Below are 23,201 nucleotides of genomic sequence, written 5' to 3' on the forward strand. Positions count from 1 at the left end.
AGCAGGCAGGGAAGGTACCCTGGGTACTGTGCTCCAAGCCACTAGGAGCCTTGAGTGTTTTGCAAGACATCAGGCTTAGTTAGGGCAGATGTTTCTCATTCACCAGAGAGGTCTGGGTACCACGCATGCCTGCCTGCCTACTGAAGGAAACATTATTAGATTGAGGAGTTTGTACACTCTGTTCAAGTCTCTTGTTCTCTTTCTTTTTATAGTTGTGGAAAATTTATAAAATAAAGGCAAAGAGGGTAAAGCAAGTTAAGAAGAAGATGCTCTATTCTGAACTGTCATGCAAGAACATGGCTTCTGGGCCTTGTAACAGACATGGCAATAATATGACAAGCCAATATGCTCTTGACAGCAGGGAGAAGAACAGTACCTGGTAACAGCCTGTGACACTGCAAGGCAGAGGTTTCTAATGGATAATGAACTAGAGGGAGTCCTTGTCACTTGAATGAGCTACAAACAATAAATTATTTTTCATTCATTTAACCAAAAACATTTATTAAAAGCCTATTATGTGCTGGTGCTATTCTAGGTGCTGAAGATACAACCTTGAATAATGTGAAGATGGTCCTGGCCCTTGCAAACTTCATATTATGGTAGAAGAGACAGATAATAAAGCTATGAATAAATAAATTCAGGTAGCATTAAGTGATGGAAATAAAATAAGGTAGGATAAAAGAATGGAGAAAGTCCACTGATGGGTTGAGTGGGTTGGGTGGGATGAAGGACGGTGGATTGATGGAGGTGGTTGGGAGGAAGAGAAGCTGGTAGCTACCTTAGCAGTTCAGGATGGACCTACATAAACAAACGAGGATTCCAGTAAGGTCCACCCTTACACTGCCTGCTAAATGTGATTTAAGATGTGCTGCCTGAACAGACCCATTCATTTATTCAAACAAATATATACTGGAATATTCAACTGTGTACCAGACACTGTGGTGGGCATAAGGGATATAGGGCCAAGGCAAGCCAAAGACACATGCTGTCTGACCGCATGAGGCTTACTATCTATGGAGGTAAGCATTAATCAAGTACATATGAGCCACAAAAACAGAGGATTATAGTTGGTGACCATGGCAAAAACTGCAATGAAGGAAACTGAAAAAGTTATGTTACTGCTATCAGGAGTCTTCCACACTCAGATGCTTTCTGGCTTCTACAGTCAACTGAGATCAGGTGGGAAGGCAAGGGACAGGGAACATAAACTATGGAGGTAGAAAGGCAGGAGTCTGGGGAGGCTCCAAGCCTAAAATTACTGAATGTCTGGGAAGATAAGACAGCATCTCAGAGGGTGGAGAAAGTCATAGAAAGGGAAAGTGGGCATGTGCCTGGATCCAGAGGTTTTTATGGTTAGAAGACACCTTAGAGTAAATTCATCAAAACCCATGCCCACTTCACAGATGAGGTAACTGAAGGCCACAGGGATTAAGTGGCTTGATCAAGGTCACAGAACCAGATAACGGGAAATCCACAAACAGAATCTCCAGCTATTTGTCAATGAAGTGCTTACTTTAAAATGTGTGTGTGTATGTGTGTATGTGTGTGTTTTCTCCTATACATTTAAACTTCAATTTTAACTCAGGGTGAAAGGAGAGGTGCTTTTCCTCTATTTCCAGAATTTGATTAAAAATAAGAAAAAAAGAGAAGGAATAAGGAATCAGAATTTGCCACCAGACTCAGAAATATCATGCATATCATATCTCTAAGCCTTCCTTAAAATGAATCAGAATTTTATTTTAAAACAAAATTGACCTCTAGACACAGCAGACCTGAAATTTTTCTGTTAAGAAAGGGATTTTCTGGGGCTCATTAATTCCAAGCCAGGGTTGTTTTCTGCCCAGCGTACTTCAGTGTGTATTTTCATTTTTCGTGCTTATACTTTTTTGGGCACTGAGCCCAGCTCTCAAAGACTCAAGGGTACAGGCATTTGGAGAGCAGCTGCTGTTGGGCCTGCATGCCAGTACCATACCACAGCAGAAAAAAAATGAAGATAAACCACCATTTACTTCTAATTTACTTCTAAATGTAAACCTTTTAGTTACTCAAAGTGGTGATGCTCTAAATAGCTGGAATGTTCTAAGTGGTGACTTATCTTCATTGCCCTGACACAGAGCAATGTCAGTGCAGCCTGCTGGGGTGGGGAGCAGTCTTGGCTAAGGGCAGCTGTCCTCAGGACAAACTGAAGCTAAGAAAAAGGATTAATAGTCCAAATGTTTTAGAATCACTACTGTACACCCCATCCCACCCCATTCCAAATGATAAAGGAAAGTACTTTACTCATAGGTCTTTGATAATCTTTTTTAAAATTTTTAAATTTTTAATAAACATATAATGTATTATTAGCCCCAGGGGTACAGGCCTGTGAATCGCTAGGTTTATATACTTCACAGCACTCACCATAACACATATCTTCCCCAATGTCCATAACCCCACCCCCCTCTCCCTGATAATCCTTTCAATTATAGGTAAAGGGCCTTGGCAGTCCCTAAAAAGGATTAGTTGCTGTTTCTTTCTAAAATTTCACATCAGTGGGCAGTTACCCAAGTTCAGCTTATTGTCACAGGGCACAATGCTTTTCGATAACAATAATAGCACCAAACCTGGTTTGTTACTAAGGGATTCTTTAAAACATAAAAACAAAATTTCAGTTCTTTTGGCTCTGCTGGAACCGTGTAGAATCTGAATATGTGTTATCACGTAATGTGTCCTCATCCAGGTGCATAAGGGCATAGCCCACAGGAGAGCTCTCTAGATCCTACCTGGGGTGCGGAAACAGGGCACCCTTTCACCTCAGTGTTAAACTCCCTTACAGAATGTTCCAATTCCTGTTTGCAAAAATCAGGAAAGGGGAACACGGGGATAATATCTTTTATTCACTGACTTCCTTCCCTTCTCTCTTCTTCCCTAAATCTCCCAGCGTATAAAATGGTCAGGCTTTCTCTGATTTCCCTTGCTCCTTCTACCATTAAAGATATGGGGGAAACCCCCTTCCACACGATCACGCTGAGCTAGTACCGGCGCCTGGAATCGGGTCGCAACCTCAGCCTCGCCTGCCGCCTGCCACTGCCTCTGGACCATGGACCCCCGCAAAGTGAGCGAGCTTCAGGCTTTCGTGAAAATGTGTAAGCAGGATCCGAGTGTTCTGCACACCGAGGAAATGCATTTCCTGTGGGAGTGGGTGGAGAGCATGGGGGGTAAAATACCACCTGCCACTCATAAAACTAAATCAGAAGACAGTATCAAGGAAGAAAAACAAGATAGTAAGAAGGCGGAGGAAAACACAAAGGCAGATGAACCATCAAGTGAGGAAAGTGATCTAGAAATCGACAATGAAGGTGTGATTGAACCAGATACTGATGCCCCTCAAGAAATGGGAGATGAAAATGTAGAGATAACCAAGGAAATAATGGATCAGGCAAATGATAAAAAAGTGGCTGCCATTGATGCCCTAAATGATGGTGAAATACAGAAAGCCACTGACTTGTTCACAGATGCCATCAAACTAAATCCTCACTTGGCCATTCTGTATGCCAAGAGAGCCAGTGTCTTCATCAAATTACAGAAGCCAAATGCTGCCATTCGAGACTGTGACAGAGCTATTGAAATAAATCCTGATTCAGCCCAGCCTTATAAGTGGCGCGGGAAAGCACATAGACTTCTGGGACATTGGGAAGAAGCAGCACATGATCTTGCCCTTGCTTGTAAACTGGATTATGATGAAGATGCTAGTGCAATGCTGAAAGAAGTTCAACCGAGGGCCCAGAAAATTGCTGAACATCGGAGAAAATATGAGCAAAAATGTGAAGAGCGAGAGATCAAAGAAAGAATAGAAAGGGTTAAGAAGGCTCGGGAGGAACATGAGAGAGCCCAGAGGGAGGAAGAAGCCAGATGACAATCAGGAGCTCAGTATGGCTCTTTCCCAGGTGGCTTTCCTGAGGGAATGCCTGGTAATTTTCCTGGAGGGATGCCTGGAATGGCAGGGGGGATGCCTGGAATGGCAGGAATGCCTGGGCTCAATGAAATTCTTAGTGATCCAGAAGTTCTTGCAGCCATGCAGGATCCAGAAGTTATGGTGGCCTTCTAGGATGTGGCCCAGAACCCAGCGAATATGTCAAAATATCAGAGCAACCCAAAGGTTATGAATCTCCTCAGTAAATTGTCAGCCAAATTTGGAGGTCAAGCATAATGCCCTTCTGACAAATAAAGCCCTTGCTGAAGGAAAAGCAACTTCGATCACCTAATGGATGTCGCAATAATACAAACCAGTGTACCTCCGACCTTCTCATGAAGAAAGCTGGGGTGATGTGAAGAGAATCCCTACTCCTCTGCTCCCCCATGCAACTGAAACATTCTACAATGGTTTGCCATTAGCATTCAGATAATGTTTCCTACTCGGAACTACAAACTTTAAACACTTTTTAAACCTTAAAAATATTTAAAAACATATTAAAAGGGTGTGTTAGTCCCTACATTTTTCTTTACTAATCATTTCAGTTTTCTTCCTTTGGATTAATTGGGCAAGGAAGATATTTCAGTGTGGAAGATTCATTGCTCAGTTATAACGAGTGAAATAAAGGTTTATTAGTGGGAGGCAAATAATACATTAAAATAGATGGAAAAAAAAAAAAGATATGGGGGAAAGCCCTATCACTTTCCTGTGGTAGGCGGGAGGATAATCTCTGGTTGCTTCCTGTGTCAAAGGAGAGAAATAATGATATTTGCAAAATCCTCTTCAGACAATTGCCTGACTTTCCAGGCTATCACCTTGCTGTATGATCCTACTTTGCATGTCAGAAAACTGATTATTTTCTCTTCCCAGGCTGATAAGCTTCTCAGACTAACTGCAGATGCTCATGGGCTCAAAAATAAGAAAGAGAAAAACACAGTAATAATGTTCTAAATACTACCCTTTTACTCAGATGGATGGACATTTACATGCTTCTTTCTTTTGCTATTACAGATAATGCTGCAAGGTTAGACGAACGTGTTTGCCTGCATGTGCTAGTTTGTCAGTAACATAAAATCCTAGAAAAGGAATTGCTAAAAATTTTATATTTATGGAAAACATTTGCAAAACTTAAAAGTCAAAATGGAAGGGTAGCGGAGGAGGAGTGAGAAATAAAACTCTTTGAAACTGTGTGGGAGAAGAGAACTCAAAAACATTACTAAAACAACTTATCCAGACAGTACTCACATTTCTCATGCCAAATCTGAAACTTCTTGAGAGAAACAGATGAAGTACCTGCTTTTTCACTTCAACCGGTCAAATTTCTCATTTGGTTTCCAATTCAGTTCATAGTTCCAGCCTATTCTGGATCGTGTTCATTTGCACTTCAGGTTTTCTTTGTTTAAGATGACTAAAAAACTGCTCATTGGATACAATGATTAGACTCCAGGTTACTGGTTTTCACATCAACTAGCCCAGAGCAATGTTTCCAATAAAAAATAAATGAGTAACTAGACTATCACTCTGATGACTTATTCTCCTCTAGCTGATTTTATTCTCAAGTCCATTCCTTTTTCATCCCTTTTTGTTAAATTAATGTTTTTAATTAGAAATACTGAATTGCAATTTTTATTATATTATAATCAGAAGGTGTTTTCCCCTTATGTTTCAGGCTAAAGCTGCTCATATTAACCTCTCCTCATTTTCATTCTGCTCCCTAACAGTCTTTTCCTTATTCACCTATGCCTTTATGTTACTTTTTCTCCCTTATCCAGGTCTGTCCGCGGGGATTCATTCTGTTAACCCAGCACACATGCATACATAGTCTCTCTTCTAGTCACAATTCATTGAATGCCTGAATTGCAAACCCCCTTACATTCTCCAAACCTTCTCCTATCACTATACTCATCTATATTTTATTTATTTATTTATTTAAGAGAGAGAGAGAGCGCACACAAGCGGGGGGAGCAGCAGGCAGAGAGAGAAGCAGGCTCCCCACTGAGGAAGGAGCCCCGTGTGGGACTTGATCCCAGGACCCTGGGATCATGACCTGAACCGAAGGTAGACCCTTAACCAACTGAGCCACCCAGGAATCCCTCATCCATAATTTCTTTAATGAGCATCTTATCTATGGTCAATATTTACCAGTTTGCATTTCTGCTGTGTTCTAGTAAAATTTTCTATAGGAATTAACTGTAGAAGGGAAGGAACAACAAAAACAAAAGAAATCTACCTTAGCTCTACTTTAAGATGTTAAGCAAGAAAAATACTATACTCGATTGTTTTTGTGAACATCCTTTTACAGGTTCCATTGCTCTAGTCCTTTAATCAAAAGTAAAGATCAAATCAAAATATTTTCAGAAATTGTGAGATGACTCAGTTAGCTAAGGAGGATATCACTGCTGATGTATAGATAATGCAATTATCTCAAGACAAGGACATAAACCCCTGGACCAGATGGCCTTGCAATTGAATTTCTCAAGAAATTCAGAAACATATTACAGGAACCACCCTGCACTCCCAGGGACTATACTTTTTTTACCAAAGCATAATATCTCAGAAATGTCTAAGTGATTGAGTTTTATGCAAATCAAATCACCACAGACCAAGGCCTCTGTATCCCCATTTCCTAAGATAACAATGTAAAACCTCCTAGAAGGAGAGAAGGATAATAAATTTTTTATAAGGCATGGTCTACACATGTTTTTGAATACTTCTGAATGCAGGCACACAAAATTCTGGGAGCGGCACAGAGGGTCAGGCAGCATGGGAGTACCCAGAAAGCAAAGATAAGAAAGAATGAAAAAAAAAATTCCTTCCAAGATTCGAGGACTCAATTTAGACTTGGTTCAGATGAAGCAGTAGGAATTCTTGCCTCTCTTCGCCACCTCTTCCTTACCCCACCCCATATAGACACGGTTCCAATCCCATTCCTCTGTCTTATGAGGCTGTGACTAAGTGCATGTTTGGATTTTAAAGGAATTTTTCCTCTCTGGCTCTCTGGCCAAGCCATCCTGGTGCTGAAGGTTAACGTTAACAGAGGGAAAGAGCCATATGTTGACCCCCATGGTCAGAAAATGAGGCTAAAATGGTTAATCATCATAACACTTAAATAGCCCCACAGTCACTTTTGGCCTTGGAGTGTCATTCACAGCAGCAGAAAGAGAATACACTCAAACCAGAAGTGCAAGGATTTCAAATTTGGGACTTAATATTTATAAAGCTTGAATGTGATGAAAAACTTTGATCTACAATATGCCTTTTTCGATTTCTTGCTGATTCCTGGAATATTTTTCTTTCACATAAGCCAGGATTAAGTCAGTCCAGGGCTAGCTGGCTTCCTTACCTGGCAGCAGCCGCAGCTCTAACACTAGCTAACTCAGAGGGGCTCTGCAGGGAGGAGGTCTGCAGACAATGCAGTGATGCATGTCATCTCAACCTAACTAATTAACACTTTCCTGTCTTCTCTTTCACCTCTGGAAAAGAGATTTGAGGCAGGCCATGCAGAGGTTCAAGACTAGAAACCGCTGAAAATTGGCGGCATTTGTTTTTCCACCAGTGTCCAGCAAATGCAAAGCCCTCAACATCTGTTTAAAGATGAGTAAATTATCCAAATAAGCAAAAATATTTCCAATGTTCACAAAAGAACTGAAACCGTCTGCTTCTTGTGCCAACTGCCTATCAGTACCTACCTACTTAAGGACAAAATAGACAAAGGGTAGTATTTTAATAATATTAGTTATAATGTTATTATTATTACTGTGAATTATTATATAAATAACAGTAATTCATGTAAATTAAAATGAATGCACTTAAAACAACTGCATTTTTAAGAAGATATACAAACAAAAACCTATACATTAAATAGGCTGAAATGGTTATCCATAAATAAGGAGAAGAAAGAAATCATAGGGCATGGGGATAAAAGAAAATTATCCACTAAGTTATCCATGTTATTAATTATCCATTAATTTAGTAAATAATTAGTAATTAATACTTAAGTAACAATTAAATTGAGCTAAATATTCAAGGAAATCATATATGAAAAATTAAATCCTTTGACTAAAGAATTGAATAGAGAGTCTTGGGGAAGCAAGATACATGGCCAATGGTAAGAAAAACCCTTGCACACTGACCACCCCAGACATGGACTATAGTGGACAGAGGGGAGGAAATAATAGGTAAGGCAACACCTGGAAGCTCCTCTGCACTGCATGGTTGGTGTACATTTGCATAGCAATGTCTATAGAGAGCACATAGGGGTTCATAGCTTCTGAGCAAGACTGAAGGAACAGAAAGAAGACCTTTGCCTCTTGTAACCAAGACCCAGGAAGATATGACCAGGAAGATATGGCACCTTGTTGTAAGAACAAGGACACCAGAGCAGATACCAAAAGAGGATGATAACTAGAAGCCAGCTGGGAGCTCAGACATCTCAGCAGATGCTGGCAGAAGGAGCTGATGTTCAGGGACCGGATGGGCCAATATACTATTCAGCAGATGCCAGCCTGGGCAAATGAAACCCACAGACCTAATGCTTCCCCCACTTGCCCTAGATGCCCAAATTCTGAAAAGTCTCTGGGAAGTCTCTGGGAATTTAGAAGTAGCCTTCATAAGAAAGATGATGTTGTAAGAAAATCTTGAATTTAATGAGAAAACAAAGGAATATATTATCCTGACTAATGAGCTTTTCCATTAGAAAATATTTGTCAACATGGGACTATAAATTCAAAAGTAAGTAATTCATCTGATAGATTAAGAATTCATTCATTCTACAATAATAACCAAATTTGTCCTATGAATTACATGGCACAATTTCTTCATGTGAGAAACCTTTGAAGGCTCTCACAAGTGATTTTGTTCAGATCAGTAATGATTCCAGAAAACTCTGAAGAAAAGTAAACTCTATACCAAAAGAGATGAGAGGAGATGTAGCAACTGATGGAAAGGGAACACAATCTGTAGTTAGCAGGCTTGGGTTAGAGCCAAGCTCTTGTCAAGTAACCTTGAACAAGTTGCTTAAACTCTCCCTGTCTTTATTTCCTCACTTATAATGTAAAAATGATAACAATAATACCCATTTCACAAATCTTCTATGAGGATTAAATGAGATAATATATGCAAAGGTGCTTTATAAACTATAAAAAACACATAACTGTTAGTCATCATTTTTATCATCACCTATGAATAATAAGCAGCCTTACAGAAGGTATTTGTATAGATCCTGAACATCTAATATATTCATAGGAAAGTACTTATGCACAGGAAAAATCTGACTTATCTATTCTGTTTTGGTCTCCTTGGAAGAATAATGCTATCCAAAATCAATTATTAAATGGATGATCAAAATGAATGTTCAATGACTAAAATAAAGATTAAAAATTTAGTCTAGCTATAGAATGATGGAGTCACATATTTTGTTCTCTTTATGATCAACAGCTCTTGCCAGCTTTTAAAATAGTGAAATATTTACTCGATATCAAAATCTTTCTAGAATATTAAAAGCGATCATTCGAAGTTGTAGGTAATTTATACTAATCTTCTTGCTGAAATTCTAAATATCATGTATGAATGTTTCATATTCAATCAAACTTTAAAAATATGACAGTGACAAAATGAACTGAAAATTACTTCTTTTTTTTATTCTGTATTATCTAAGCATCACCTAGGTACAAAAATGACCTTGAAAGTGAAAGTTTGGTGACTTTTTTAAAGAAAATAAATTCAATCAGAATTTGATGAAAAGGTGAATTATTATACTTCTTGATAAAATAAAATTCACACATTTTATTTTTAAATATACAGACTGGCCAGAATAAGATTATGACATACCTGCAAGATATCTGGAAAAGATGCTCAGTCTAGATTGAAAACTGGGTTCTCACCTTCCTAATAAGTCATCCATATATGGACATTTATTGAGATCCTGGATGAGAAATCTAGTGGAGGTTTTGTGGGGAACATCTTTAGTGAGTAGATATCAAAACTTCACACTTAATGCAGCAGAGTTCTTTCTGCTCTATTAGCCCTTGGTGTTCCCTATTGTTCTCTAATTATGTTTGCTAGTCTCTTCCCCCAACTTGATTATGAGGATGTGCAAGGCAAAGCTTCTCCTGCCTCTGAGCTCAATGAATGTTGGATACTTCCATGTAAATATGTGTTTCTAAGCCGTATTAAAGATGCTTGCAAGATGTGCAAATGAAATGGCAACCCACAGAATAGAAAAAATATTTTCAAATCATATCTGCTAAGGGATTCATATCTAGAATAAATAAAAAATTTCTAAACTCAATGACAAAAAAGCAAACAACCTGATTTAAAAGTGAAAAAATGACTTGAATAGATGTTTCTCCAAAGAAAATATACAAATGGCCAATAAGCACATGAAAAGATGTTCAATATCACTAATCATTTGGAAAATACATACTGAAACCAAAATAAGATACTACTGCACACACATTAAGATGATCATTATTAAAAATAACAAAAAATAAAAACAATAACAGGAAGCGCTGGGAAGGAGAAATTAGAACCCCTGTGCATTGCTGATGGGGATGTAAAATGACACAGCCACTATGAAAAACGGTATGGTGGTTATGCAAAAAATTAAATACAGAATTACCATACGATCCAGAAATTCCACTTCTGGGTATTTATCCAAAAAAATAAAAAGCTGGGCCCCAAACAGATATTTGAAAACCCATGTTCACAGCAATATTATTTACAGTAGCCAAAAGATGGAAGTAACTAAATGTCTAGCCATAGATGAATGAATAAATAAAACATATATACATACAAAGAAAGTTATCCGGCTCTAAAAAGAAAGGAATTCTAACACATGCTATAGCATGAATGAATGAACCTTGAAGACATTATATGCTAAGTAAAATAAGCCAGTCACAAAGAGACAAATATTGTATGATCCCATTTACATGAAGTACCTAGATACCTTACTCAGCTCAGGCTACCATAACAAAAACCATAGACTATAAAAACCAAATATTTATTTTTCACAGCTGTGAAGGCTGGAAAATCCAAGATCAACATACTAGCAGATCTGGCAGCTGGTGGGTTCCCACTTCCTGGTTCATAGACATCTGTCTTTTTATCATGCCTTCATAGGACTCCTTCTCTGGAGTCTCTTTTATAAGGGCACTAATCCCACTCATGGAGGCTCCACCTTCTTGATCTAATTCACCTCCCAATGTGGAGGCCGAGAAAATTAAGGCCATCCCACCTCAAGTTTAGCTGATGTGGAAAACAGAGGCAGAAGAAAATCATTAAAATTCCTTACCTAGTGATAAGCCCTTGAAACAGACAGAGTGGCTCTCCCCTAGGGACTTAACTGCCCTCACCTTGAGGTTTTGCTAAGGACAAACCTAGCCTGACCAACCCTCTACTCCATCAGGTCCAACCAGGATCCTGTAAGTCTACTTTAACAATTCTTTTAGGAAACTTTATCTCTAAACCTCCAAGATAGTGTTGAGAATCATTCCCAAGCATATGGCCCACTGATACATATCTAAAGGGTCTCAAGAGAAGATTTTTACTACTGGTAATAAATAACCTTTCTCCCAAAATAGCTACCCCTCAAGGTCCTGGAGACCTTGATTCCTTAGAGACCTACATCATCCCTAATCCCCTTTGTCCTCACCCACCACAGAGTCCACCCCTACTCTGCCTTTAAAAACTCTAACTGTAATCTGGTTCAGGGTCCAAGTCCCTATTCCGCTATGTTGGGTATACTTGGGCCCAAGCTTAAGCTTGTCAAATAAACTCTCATGTGATTGCATCGGTGCTTGGCTCCTCGGTGGTCTCTCCGAGGCGAAAACTCAGGCATAACACCAAAGGCCCCACTTTCCGATACCATCACATTGGGGTCTAGGCTTCAATATATAAACCTGGGGAGATAAAAACTTTAACCTATAGCATGAGGATAGTCAAATTCATAAAAACAAAAAGTAGCACGATACTTGCCAAGGGTTGGAGGGAGGGAGTATGGGAGGATTTTGTTTAATGAATATGAAATTTATTTGGGAAGATGAAAAAGTTCTAGAGATGGGAGATAGCCATGATGGTCATGGATGGTCAACAATGACAATGTACTGAATGCTGCTGAACTATACACTGAAAATGGTTAAAATGACAACTTTTATGTTATGTATATTTTGACACAGTAAAAAATAATAATAAAAGGACACACAAGAATGTCCTTAAAAGTAGTTTTAAACATTCCCTCACAATTATATGCAGGTTACTTTTTTCTTACATAATCCTTTCTTCATAGTTTAAGCAAAGCTAAAAGTACATAGAAAAAGTAAATAAAAGACTACATAGTCTTCTTAAGGGATTTCTTATGGCCCACCTGTAGACTGAAGTGTTTTAGAGTTCGGAAGGTAATTTCTCCACCATAAAAGACTCCCTCCTGGCAATCAGACTTGTTTCAGGGCAGCTGGATGGCTCAGTTGTTAAGTGGCTGCCTTCAGCTCAGGGCATGATCCCAGGGTCCTGAGACTGAGGTCCACATCCGGCTTCCTGCTCAGTGGGAAGCCTGCTTCTTCCTCTACCACTCCCCCTGCTTATGTTCCTGCTATGGCTATCTCTCTCTCTTCAAATAAATAGAGATAAAACATTAAAAAAAAAAAAAAAAAAGAAGACTTGTTCCATATTCATCTAACTCATACACACTTTTACTTTACCTTTAAAAATTGCAAATTACCTTAAAAATTCTAAGTTAGGAAGCTATACACCTGGCAATTACACAGGAAATACTTAGAAAGAATGAACCAATTACAGGATTGTTAATCTCCTAATTCCCTCTAGTAGCACTGAATTTATTAAATGAAACAGTGCTTAATAACTATGTGCTAAATGAATGACCCTTTTTTTATATATGGAATTAGGAATCTTTTTTAAAATTAAAGCATAATTAACATACACTGTTATATTAGTTTCAGGTGTATAAGATAATGATTCAACAATTCTACACATTTGGTTCTGGTCCAAGGAGGTAATGTAGAAAGACTCAGAACTCACTCCCTTTATGGAACACACCAAATTACACCTATAAATAGAACAATACCCCCTGAAGAAGAACTGAGGGCTGACTGAACAGCTTCTGCACAACAAAAGACAGAAAGACTGGCAAAAGAAAACAGCAAGAAAGACAAAGATATGGTAACAAAGGCAACTCCCACCCCTCAATGCTGCAAACTACAGTGGGGAAGGAGAATACTAAGGGACCAAAAACAGATTCTTCTGTCCTTGGGTACAGAAAAAGGGCCACAGTTTAAAAAGCAACTAGCATACAAAAGAAACTGCACTCAAATTCCATATAACAGTGGCAGGAAGAACAGTGGAACCTTCTCCAGGTCAGAGGGACTGGAGAGCCCAGTTTACATTCCCCCTACATCTTAAAAGCCCAGACTGGAGCAGGGTTTGGACATCATAACTGGCTTGATGCCTCAGGAAACCTGGGTCCAGAGGCCCATACTGCCCTGGTAGCACTGAGGCACAGAAAGACGAGGTTTAAAAGGGGCGAAGAGCTACAGGGATGCATTTTGGGTCAGAGGCATTAAAGAGTGACATGCTGGGCACTTGGGTGGCTCAGTTGGTTAAGCATCTGATGATTGATTTCAGCTCAGATCATAATCTTACGGTCATGGGATCCAGCCCCACATCTGGATCCACACTCAGAAGGGAATCTGCTTGAGATTCTCTCTCTCCCTTTCCATCTGTCCCTCCCCAATACCCCCCTCCCAGGCTTCTCTCTCTCTCTCTCTCTCTCTCTCTCCCCCTTTCTCTCAAAGAAATAAATAAGCCTTAAAAAAAAAAAAAAGTGACATGGTTTCCTCTATATCCTAAAAGCATAGACAGGGGGTGCCTCGGTGGCTCAGTGGTTTAAGCCTCTGCCTTCAGCTTAGGTCATGATCTCAGGGTCCTGGATTGAGCCCCGCATCGGGCTCTCTGCTCAGTGGGGAGCCTGTTTCTCCCTCTCTCTCTGCCTGCCTCTCTGCCTATTTGTGACCTCTCTCTCTGTCAAATAAATAAATAAATTTAAAAAAAAAAAAAAGACCCTTCTCTCCACCAAGCCAATCTCTTTAAAAAAAAAAAAAAAATAGACAGGAGCAGGGCTGGGTCCCTATAACCCTATAACTTGCTCCTTAGCAAGGCCAGGGTTCCCAAGGCCCACACCTGCCCTAATACCTCTAGGGCACAGAAAATAAGCCTTGGAGGTGTTATTTTTTTTTCTTTTCTCTTCTTTCTTCTCTCTTCTCCTTTTCATTTTTTTCTTCTTTCTTCTTTTTCTTTTTTTTCTTCAAAAATCCACAGTTTAAAAGAGCAACTGGCATATAAAAGAACCCTAGAACCCCACTAAACAGTAAGGGGAACTGCTGGAACACCTTCAACGTGGTAGGGGCTGACAGACATGATCTCAACTCCCCCTCAACTTTGAAAGCACAGACCAATGTACATTCTGGGTGCCTTAACTGGCCTGCTGCCATAGTGAGCCCTGGGCCCCAGCCCATACCAGGGTTTCCCCTGTGTAGAGTACCCCAAGAACCCCAGGCCCATGCCTACATTGGTTTCAGACATAACAGCAGGGCACCACCTGTGTGGAACATTCCAGAACACTCCCATGAGCACTGGCCTGGGCTCTAGTCATCCCGCCAGGAAAATCCCTGTACTGAACACCTTGGGACACCAGAGCTTGCATCCAACTCAGCTTCAGGTATCTCACAAGCTATTCTCTCTGTGGAGAACCCCCAGGACAACCCAGCTTATAACCACTTCAGCCTCAGCTGTCCTGTCAGGGAGGCTCCTACTGAGAACACCCCAAGACCCCCAACTCTTAAATCCCACCTCAAGGCCACCTACCCCTTCAGGGCACCCTCTATGTGGAGAGTCCTGAAGTACCCTGGTTTATATACACTTTAATTTCAGCTATTCAGTTAAGGTGGTCTCTGTGTGTAGAGCCCCAGCATCCACTGGCATTGGCACACTTTACTTTCAGCCATCTGCCAGAGCACCTTCTGCACATAAAGCTCAGGGACTTCCCAGCCCACACACCACATCAGCTCCAGCTTCCCCACCAAGGTCCTCTTGCACAGAGTGCCTTAATACACTCCAACTTGCATCTATTTCAGCTTTAGCTCAGTGCATAGAACACAGGACACTCCAGCCTGCACCCACTTCAGCTTTAGTTGTCCTGATAAGGAACCACCTGCATCGAAAGCCCCAGGACCTCCAGCCCACATCAGCCACAGCTCCAGCCAGCCAGCAAAAGTCACCAACCACATAATCTACACAGGGATTGACCATACACAAGACCATCCCTACAAAGTTAGAAGAAGTAGCTGTTCTGCCTAATACACACAACACAAAAAGTCAAGCAAAATGGGAATACAGAGATATATACTCCAAAAGAAATGGGGAAAAAAAAAAACCTCAGAAAAAAATTAATTGAAATGGAAATAAGCAATATGTCTGATAAAGATTTTAAAGCAGTGATCATAAAGATACTCACCAGGCTGGAGAGAAGAGTAGAAGAACTCAGTGAAACCTTCAAAGAAAAGAAAGACATAAAAAAAGAACCCCCCAAAATAAAGAATAAATAACAAAAATAAAGAACACACTAGAGGAAATCAACAGTAGAAGAGAGACATGACAGACATGTCATGTAGAAGAGAGATGCAGAAGAACAAATCAGTGATCTGGAAGACAGGGTAATGGAAATCACCCAAGATGAACAATAAAAAGAGAAAAGAATTTTTAAAATGAGGATAGATTAAGGGATCTCATAGACAATAACAAACAAACATCTGAATTATAGGGATCCCATAAGAAGAAAGAAAGGAGTAGAATATGTATTTAAGAAATAATAGCTGAAAACTTCCTTAACCAAAGGATGGAAACAGACACCCATGTCCAAGAAACACAGAGAGTTCCTAACAAGATGGATCCAAGGAGGTCCACATAAATATGCATAATAATTAAAATGTCAAAGGTTAAAGACAAAAAGAGAATTTAAAGAGCAGCAAGAGAGAGAAGCAAAAGTTACCACAAGGGGAAAACTATAAGGCTATCAGCTGATTTCTCAGCAGAACCTCTGTAGGACAGAAGAGAGTGGCATATGTTCACAGTGCTGAAAGGATAAAACACACAATCAAGAATACTCTACTCACCAAAGCTATCATTCAGATTTGAAAGAGAGAAAAAGAGTTTCCCAGACATGCAAAAGATAAAGGAATTTATCACCATGAAGCCAGCTTTACAAGTAGTGTTAAAGAAATGCCAGAAATAGACATAAGAAAATTATGAAATAAAAAGATATAAAATATGACAACATTCACATAAAACATGGATGAGGGAGTAAAAAAGAACTTAAGTAACTTATTTTTAACTTTTTTCTCTTTAGAATGTGTGAACTTAAATGGCCATCAAATTAATATAGACTATTTATTTAGAATGTTATATGTGAAACTCATGGTAACCACAAACACAAAACCGCAATAGATACACAAAAAAATAAAGAGAAAGAAAGTCAAACATAACACAACAGAAACCCATCACAAAGAAAGAGCAAGAGAATAAAGGACAAGAAAAGAATCACAGAACAACCAGAAAAAAAAAATAACAAAATGACAATAAGTAATAGTAGGGGACATTAACACCCCACTTACATCAATGAATAGACCATGCAGGCAGAAAATCAACAGTCTCTTTGAACACTGTGTCTTTGAATGACACACTAAACCAGATGGGTCTAACACATATACAGAACATTCCATCCAAAAACAACAGGATACACATTCTTTTCAAGTGCACATGGAACATTCTCCAGAATAGATCACATTAGATCACAAAACAAGCCTCAGTAAATTTAAGAATATTGAAATTCCTTTCTGATCACAATGGTATAAAACTAAAAATAAGTCACAAGAAAAAAACTAGAAAAAACACAAACATGTGAAGGCCAAACAAATGATACTAAACAAACCACTAAATCAATGAAGCAATCAAAATGAAATTAAAAAGTACATGGAGACAAAAGAAAATGAAAACACAATGGTCCACAATGTTTGGGAAGCAGCAAAAGCAGTTCTAGAGGGAAATATATAGCAATACAGGCTTACCCCAAGAAACAATAAAAACAATAAAAAGATAAACACTCGGACCTTACACCTAAATGAACTAGAAAAAGAAAAACATACAAAGCTCAAGATGAGTAGAAAGAAGGAATAATAAGGTCCAGAGGAGAAATAAATGACAGAGACCAAAAATAAAACAAAACAAACAAGACACCATACACACACACACAAAAGATCAAGGACACCAAAAGCTCATTCTTTGAGAAGATAAACTAAATTTCTAAATCTGTAACTGGACTCATCAAGGAAAAAAAAAAAGGAAAAAACTCAACTAAATAAAATCATAAATGAGAGAGAAATAACAACTGACACCACAGAAATACAAAAGGAGTATAAGATAAGATGATGAAAAATTATATGCCAACAAATTGGGCAATTTAGAAGAAATGGATAAATTCTTAGGAACATACGGTCTTCCAAAACTGAATCAGGAAGAAATAGAAAATCTGAACAGACAGATTACAAATAATAAAATTAAACTAGTAATCAAAAAACTACCAAAAAATAACAGTCCAAGACCAGATGAATTCACAAGTGAATTCTACCAAAAACTGAAAAAAGAGTTAATACCTATACTCCTCAAACAATTCCAAAAAATAGAAGAAAAACTTCCAAATACATTATATGAGACCAGCATTACCCTAACACCAAAACCACACAAAAATACCACAAAAAAAGAAAACTATAGACCAATATCCCTGATGAACACAGATGCAAATATCCTCAACAAAATACTAACAAACCACATTTAACAATATGTTAAAAGGCTACTTTCTTCTACATGATCAAGGGGGATTTATTCCAGAGATGCAAGGATGGTTCAATATTTGCAAATCAAACATCATACATCAACAAAAATTGAGGATAAAAATCATATCTCAATAGATGGAGAAAAACATTTCACAAAATTCAGCATCTATTCATGATAAAAACTCTCAACAAACTAGGCTTTGAGGGAACATATCTTAACATAATAAAGGCCATAAATGAAAAACCAATCTAAGTCTTACTTAACAGAGAAATAAATGAAGGATTTTCCTGTAAGATCAAGACCAAGACAAGGGAATCTCCCCTCACCACGTTTATTCATTGCAGTATTGGAAGTCCCAGCCATAGCAGACAAGAAAAAGAAGAGGCATCTATATTGGTAAAGAAGAAGTTAAGCAGTCACTAATTGCAGATGACTATATATATATATATATATATATAAAGACTCCACCAAAAGACTCTACCAAAAATCTACCAGAAGTAGTAAATGAATTCAGTAAAATGGCAGAATAAAAAATTATACCAGAAATCAGTAGTATTACTGATTACTGAATATAGTAGTATTATTATAGAGTAATAATGAAGCAGCAGAATTATAATATAAAAACATCATTTAAAGTTGCAACAAAAAGAATAAAATACCTAGAAATAAACTCAACTGAAGAGGTAAACAACCAGTACTCTGATAATTATAAAACACTGATAGAAGTTAACTGAAGATGACACAAACAAATATTCCATGCTCATGGACTGGAAGAATTATTGTTGTTCAAACATCCACATTACCCAAAGCAATCTACAGATTTAATGTAATCCCTATCAAAATACGAACAGCATTTTTCATAAAACTACAGCAAATAATCCTTAAATTTGTATGTGACAGCAAAAGACCTGAAATAGCCAAAGAAATCTTGAGAAAGAAAAACAAAACTGGAGGTATTACAATCCCAGATTTCAAGATATACTACAAAATACAGTAATTCAAAACTATACTACAGGCACAATAATAGACACATAAATGAATGGAACAGAATAGAGAGCCCAAAAATACAATTTTATGGTCAAATTAATCTATGGCAAAGGAGGTAAAACTATACAATGGAGAAAGAATGGTCTCTTCAATAAATGATATTGGGAAAACTGGACAGCTACATGTAAAAGAATGAAACTGGACCACTTTTTAATACCTTACACAAAAATAAACTAAAAAATGGATTAAATACTTAAATATAAGAACTGAAATAATAAATTCCTAGAAGATAACACAGGTAGTACTCTCTCTGACATCCCCTGTAGCAACATTTTTCTAGGTATGTCTCCTAAGGCAAGAGAAACCAAAGCAAAAATAAACTATTAGGGCTACACCAGAATAAAAAGCTTTTGCAGAGTAAAGGAAACCATCAACAAAACAAAAATGTAAAATGTAATCTACTGACTAGGAGGAGATATTTGCAAATAACATATCTGATAAGGGGTTAAAATCCAAAATATATAAAGAACTTATATAACTCAACATCAAAAAATAATCCAATTAGGGGCACCTGGGTGGCTCAGTGGTTTAGGCCGCCGCCTTCGGCTCGGGTCATGATCTCGGGGTCCTGGGATCGAGTCCCGCATCGGGCTCTCTGCTTGGCGGGGAGCCTGCTTCCCTCTCACTCTCTCTGCCTGCCTCTCTGCCTATTGTGATCTCTCTCTGTCAAATAAATAAATAAAATCTTTAAAAAAAAAATAATCCAATTAAAAATGAGCAGAGGACCTGAATAGTATTTTTCCAGAGAAGACATACAGATGGCCAACAGACATAAAAAGATGCTCAACATCACTCATCATCAGGTGATTGCAAATAAAAACCACAATTCATAATCCTTTTAATGTACTGTTGGATCCTAGGCTAGTATCTTGGTGAGTATTTTGGCATCCGTGTTTATCAGGAACATTGGTTTTAATTCTCCCTTTTGATGGAGTCTTTGTCTGGTTTTGGGATCAAGATAATTCTGGCCTCATAGACTGAGTTTGGAAGTTTTCCTTCCATTTCTATTTTTTGAAACATCTTCAATAGAATAGGGATTATTTCTTCCTTAAATGTGTGTCAGAATTCCCCGAGGAAGCCATCTGGCTCTTAAATCTTGTTTTGTGGGGAGGTTTTTGAGTGGGATTTATTCCTGGAATGCAAGGCTGGCTCAAAATTCACAAATCAATCAACATGATGGGTCACATTAATAAATGACAAGACAAGAACCATATGATCCTCTCAACTGATGCAGAAAAATCATTTGACAAAATACAGCATCCTTTCCTGAGTAAAATGCTTCAAAGTATAGGGATTGAAATAGTACATCTCAATATCACAAAAGCCATCTAGGAAAAGCCCACAGTGAATATCATTCTCAATTGGAAAAAACTGAGAGTTTTTCTGTTACGGTCAGGAATACGACAGGGATGTCCACTCTCACCGCTGTTGTTCAACATAGTACTATAAGTCCTAGTCTTAGCAATCAAACAACAACAAAAAAATAAATAAAAGACATTGGAATCATCAAAGAAGAAGTCAAACTCTTTGATGACAGATGACATGATACTTTATGTGGAAAACCCTAAAGACTCCACCCCAAAATTGCTAGAACTTATATAGCAATTTGGCAACCTGGCAGCATACAAAATCAATGCACAGAAATCAGTTGCATTTCTATATACTAACAATGTGACTGAAGAAGGAGAAATTAACAAATTGATCCCATTTACAACTGCACCATAAACTGTAAGATACCTATGAATAAACCTAACCAAAGAGGTAAAGGATCTGTACTCTAGAAACACAGAACACTTAAATGAAAGAATCTGAGGAAGACACAAAGAGATGGAAAAACATCCCATGCTCATGGATTAGAAGGATAAACATTGTAAAAAATGTCTATTCTGCCCAGAGCAATCTACACTTTCAAAGCAATCGTTGTCAAAATACCATCGACATTTATCACAGAGCTGGGCCAAATAATCCTAAAATTTGTATGGAACCAGAAAAGACTCCAAATTCCCAGGGGAATGTTGAAAAAGAAAACCAAAGGTGGTGGCATCACAATGCCTGACTTAAAGCTATATTAAAAAGCTGTGATCATCAAGACAGCACTGTCTTGTACTGTACTTGTACAGTACTTGTACAGTACTGGCACAAAAACACACATGTAGATCAATGAAATAGAATAAAGAGCCCAGAAATGACCCTCTACTCTATGGTCAAATAATCTTCAATGAAGCAGAAAAGAATACCCAATAGAAAAAAGACACTCTCTTCAATAAATTGTCCTGGGAAAATTGGACAGCCACCTGCAGAAGAATGAAAGTGGACCATTTCCTTACACCATACACAAAGATGAACTCAAAATGGATGAAAGACCTCAATGTGAAACAGGAATCCATTAAATCCTAGAGGAGAACACAGGCAGCAACCTCTTCAACCTTAGCCACAACACCTTCTTGCAAGACACATCTCTAAAGGCAAGGGGAACAAAAGCAAAAACGACTTTTGGGACTTCATCAAGATAAAAATCTCCTGCACAGCAAAGGAAACCATCAACAAAACTAAAAGAAAGCCTACAGAATGGGAGACGGTATTTGCAAATGACATATCGGATTAAGGGCTGGTATCCGAGATCAATAAAGAACTTCTCAAACTCAACACCCAAAAAACAAATAATCCAGTCAAGAAATGGGCAGAAGACATTATGAACAGACTTATGAACAGACATTTCTCCAAAGAAGACATACAAATGGCCAACAGACACATGAAAAAATGTTCCACATCACTTGTCATCAGGGAAGTAGAAATCAAAACCAGAATGGGATACCACCTTACACCAGTAAGAATCACTAAAATTAACAAAACAGGAAACAATAAATGTTGGTGAGGATATGCAGAAAGGGGAACTCTCTGACACAGTTGGTGGGAATGCAAGGTGATACAGCCACTCTGGGAAACAGTATGGAGGCTCCTCAAGATGTTAAAAATAAAGCTACCCTACAACCCAGCAATATAACTACTGGGTATTTACCCCAAAGATACAGATACAGTGAAAAGAAGGAACACATGCACCCCAGGGTTCATAGCAGCAACGTCCACAATACCCAAACTGTGGAAGGAGTAGAGATGTTCTTCAACAGATGGATGGATTTAGAAGATGTGGTTCATATATACAATGGAATATTACTCAGCCATCAGAAAGGATGAATACCTACCATTTACAATGACATGGATGGAACTGGAGGGTATTATACCAAGTGAAATAAATCAATCAGAGAAAAACAATTATCATATGGTTTCATGCATATGTATAATATAAGAAATAACACAGAGGATCATAGGGGAGGGAAGGGAAAACTGAAGGGGAAAAAAATCAGAGATGGAGCCACACCACGAGAGACTCTTAACCCTGGGAAACAAACTGAGGGTTGTGGAAGAGGAAATGGATGGGAGGATGGAGTAACTGGGTGATGGGCCTTAAGGAGAGCCTGTGATGTGATAAGCACTGGATATTATATGCAACCGACAAATCATTGAAGACCACATCAGAAACTTATGATGTACTATATGATGGCTAATTTAATTTAAATTAAAAAAAAAATAAATAAAATCTCTGGCTCAATTCCAAAACAAAACAAAATACTACAATAAGATATCACCTTTGGTCAGATGGCCAAAATAAAAAATACAGGAAATAACAAGTTTTGGTGAGGATATTAAGAGAAAGGAACCCTCACGCTCTATTGGTAGAGAAAGGAACCTTCATGCTCTATTGGTGACAATGTAAATTGGCAAAGCTGCTGTGAAAAACAGTATGGAGGTTCCTCAAAAAATTAAAAATAGGGCACCTGGGTGGCTCAGTTGGTTAAGCAACTGCCTTCAGCTCAGGTCATGATCCCAGAGTCCCGGGACGGAGTCCCACATCAGGCTCCCACCTCCACAGGGGGTCTGCTTCTCTCTCTCTGACCTTCTCCTCTCTCGTGCTCTCTCACTCTCTCGCAAATAAATAAAATCTTTTTAAAAATTAAAAATAGAACTACAATATGATCCAGTAATTTCGCTGTTGGGTATTTACCCAAGGAAAATGAAGACACTAATTCAAAAAGAAATATGCCCTCCTATGTTTACTGCAGCATTATTTTTCATGGCCAAAATATGAAAGCAACCTAAGTCTGTGTCCATCAACAGATGAATGGATAAGGAAGAAGTGGTGTGCATGTGTGTGTATGTGTATGTATACACAAAATGGATGAGAGGAGGTAGGATATACAGACTTCCAATTATGAAATGAATAATTCATGGGAAGAAAAAGCAC

At 38.4% G+C, this 23,201-nt stretch overlaps 1 pseudogene; it reads left to right on the forward strand.

Annotated features, from left to right (window-relative positions):
* Positions 1-3,054: 3,054 nt before the first annotated feature.
* LOC123940385 lies at positions 3,055-4,324 on the forward strand (annotated as a pseudogene).
* Positions 4,325-23,201: the final 18,877 nt, after the last annotated feature.

Source organism: Meles meles, chromosome 4 (assembly GCF_922984935.1).
Source record: "Meles meles chromosome 4, mMelMel3.1 paternal haplotype, whole genome shotgun sequence".
In the NCBI taxonomy this organism is placed as follows: Eukaryota; Metazoa; Chordata; class Mammalia; order Carnivora; family Mustelidae; genus Meles; species Meles meles.